This window comes from Quercus robur, chromosome 10 (genome assembly GCF_932294415.1).
Source record: "Quercus robur chromosome 10, dhQueRobu3.1, whole genome shotgun sequence".
Taxonomy (NCBI): Eukaryota; Viridiplantae; Streptophyta; class Magnoliopsida; order Fagales; family Fagaceae; genus Quercus; species Quercus robur.
In genome coordinates, this window is record NC_065543.1 from 31646273 (window position 1) to 31649578 (window position 3306).

Here is a 3306-nt window from a genome sequence, read left to right on the forward strand (position 1 = left end):
GAAAAGTGATGGGGACAGGATTGAAGAATTGGTGTCTATGTTGAAGGTAATCATAGATTTGATAATATATCTGAATATTTTGAAGCAATTCAATAATCTATATATATATATATATATATATATATATATATAAAACCGAATCTTTTGAAGCTACCACAATTTTCCACATTAGCATTTTTTTTTAATTTTTAAATCTAATTTATTTCTTTTTATTAAATATATATACTCCCCTTTCTCAAACCAAATACCCTAACCCGATATTCTGAAACCAAAACCCAGACCACCGTCGGTCCTCCTCTCCCATAACTCAATGACTCCACCTTCTCCAGCCGGCAAAGATAAAGAACAGAGTCTTACAAGAACAGAGTCCTGCCTTCACTAGCCTGCCACCATCGGTCAGCCGGCAAAACCACTACTGGTAAAACTAATTTCTTGCGTTTTCCCCTTTCAGTTGTAATACTTAGGATTTTCTTTCTTAATCTTCTTCTCCTTCTAAGTGAGAGTTTTTTTTGTGTAATTTGGCTGGCTCAATTTTTTTTTCCTTCCCTTTGATGTTCACACTGTCACGCTACCGTATTGTGCTTTTTCCTGAGACTTCGTAAGGGTGCGGAGAGAGTTTAGAAGGCTGTCACCACCAGTCTACCGCCACTATCAGATGGCTGGAACTGCTGCAGGTAAAGTTTTTTTCTTGTCCCTTTATTGAGCGTTAAATGTGATTTAGGTTTGGGTATTGTGGGTGTATTGGTTTTGATATAGGAATTTTGTATTTTAAGTTGAGGCCGTTTTCCTTCTCATTTGTGGTTCAGATTTTCTGCTTCACTCTCCATAGAATTTTGACTACCCAATTGAAGATTTTCATCAATTTTGTTTCATGGTTGACTTTTTGTTTTTGTTTTTCCCTCTATTAGAGGAAGGTTTTTGCTTTGAATGATGTTGGATTAATCTGGATGAACTATGGACTTTGAATTTCCTCTTTAATCTGTATGATTTCTTCTTTATATTTTTTTTACTTGCTGTACTTATTAATTCATATAAGAAGATGTAGTTTATGCCTTATGGTTACAGATATCAATATGATTCTTTTGCACGACTTTATTATAGCTTTGGGATGGCTCTTTGCATGAGGAACTGTTACATTAATGGAACTAAATGAAGGTATTTTTGTTGGAACAAATGGAGTTTAACCAATCTATTTTTATTTATTTATTTATTTTGGTAGGTAAAGATAAATTCTGATGATGGGTTTCATTGGTAATAAAAAGAGATATTTGGATGACCAGTTTGAAGTTTGAAGATTTCAAGAATTGCAAGATGACAACATGTAAATTTTGTGGGCAAAGGTTGCTGGCCAAATTTGGTGTGGCATTGGGTTACATTCATAAGGTAACCTTTTTTGAGATAAGACTATTTGGTGAAGTTATGAATTTTGGTTATTCTTCTCTGCATAATGCAAGACAGTGCCACTGCTCATTCACTAAGTAATATTCCCCTAATATGAAACTATTTTTTAAATTACAACTGGAGAGATGTAAATCAATTTTGAACTTATAAATCTATTCCTATTCAAGAATAATAGAATCATAAAGTATAGTGATGATCTTTTTTTTTTTTTCTTTTTTCTTTTTTAAATAGTAATTCATTTAAGCTTAAACATTATTTGCTGGGACTACGGCTTCACAATGTTGAAATTGTCAATTTGAAATAAGCAGATTTATTGCACCATAAGAAGCTATACTTGGTTCTTGATATAGATCATATGCTACAGAAGAAGAATATTTAAAATAAAAAACAGATTTTCAAGGTATTTCTGTTACCTTTATATTTTATTGTACTTTGGCAGTGTGCTTAGCATTTTGTTTATCTTTGTTTTCAGGTATCATGGTGACATTCCATCTTTGTTTGTATGATCATCTCTAAAAGGGTCTTGATATCTTGATGATGCAGAAGATGTAGATACATCTGTGTTCAGCTGAATATCTCTGCTTAACCAATTTATTTTCACTTTAATATGATAATATTTGTTACACATAATACTTTTGATCTTATTGTTTTACCCACTAAAAGAAGAGGAAGTTCTTTCAACATTAAGAGTCCTCTTATTTGTAGGGAAGAGAGTCAGATTACGGAAATGGGCAATTTCATCATTATTTGAAGTATGTTGTAGTTTCATTCTCAAAGGTTCTTGCTACGTCATATTGAACTGGACCTGTTTGTGTTTTGAAATTAACTTGAACTCTTATAAAAAGGACATGGTTTTGTATCTACTTTGTGTGAAACACCATAAAGAAGTAAACTTTAACTTTTTAGCTTTAAATTATAAACTTTTTTTATTCACTTTGGTTTCTCTTTAGTCAAACTGGGAAGGGTGAAGGAAAATTAAAAAACAAAAAACAAAAACTTGCTTATGGATTTTATGAGATGCATACGTGTTGATTGTGACTTTTATATTGTAGAATGATGAATAGAACTGAGAAGTAAATATGACATTGTTTAGGAGCCACTTGAAATAGTGAAGAAGCCTAAAGGTTGATTCTAATGTTGCTGCACTTTTATTCAAAAGTTATGTAGACGTGTTTATGCATTAATATGTGATGCATCTTTTTGGCAAATTTTACATATTTGAGGTTCTTTGGTAAACAATTTTTGTTTTTGTTTTTGTTTTTGTTTTGTGTATATGTGTAATTGTTTTTTTATCTTAATTTTTACCTATAAAAAACACATCATTTATCCTAATACTTGAATGTCTTGATGAAGGATTTGCACTTAATCCATTGAGACCAAATTCGATCATGCAAGTGATTCTGCTACCAATAAAAAAACTAGATTGTAACATGAAATTAATTCTTTTACATAATTTTGTAGTCTAACTTGCAAAATGATTCTAATTTTAGAGTTGATCTCATTTTCAGTAGCTTTCCCGTGCATCGCACGGGTTAGCGACTAGTTAAATAATTATAAATAAATTCTATTTCTAACTTTAGTAATCTTTTTACTAGCTAGCATGTGCTCTTGTACGTGCTTCAAAATTATTTTTTCTTAAAAATGCATCTAGATTTTGAATATCACATATCATCTATATATACTATTAGCTTAGGTAGTGTCAGTTCTAGCATGTCAAACGGGATGGTAATAGGTTGGCTTATGCCTTAACTAGGGGAGCAGTTTCAATTGCAGATACTGATGTATGGGTAGAAGAACTACCTAGTGATTTGGATGATGGATTCCAATATGATTTTACTCTTCTTTAATAATATTTCGCTTACCTTTTACTCAAAAAAAAAAAAAAAAAAAAAAACATCATATGAT

General features: G+C 31.3%; 1 long non-coding RNA gene across 1 annotated transcript; it reads left to right on the forward strand.

The window, feature by feature from the left end:
• Positions 1-296: 296 nt before the first annotated feature.
• On the forward strand, positions 297-2210 carry LOC126702647 (uncharacterized). The gene is made up of 3 exons (XR_007647807.1): positions 297-674; positions 1220-1383; positions 1874-2210. It is a non-coding gene; the product is annotated as an uncharacterized LOC126702647 (long non-coding RNA).
• The last annotated feature ends 1096 nt before the right edge of the window (positions 2211-3306 follow it).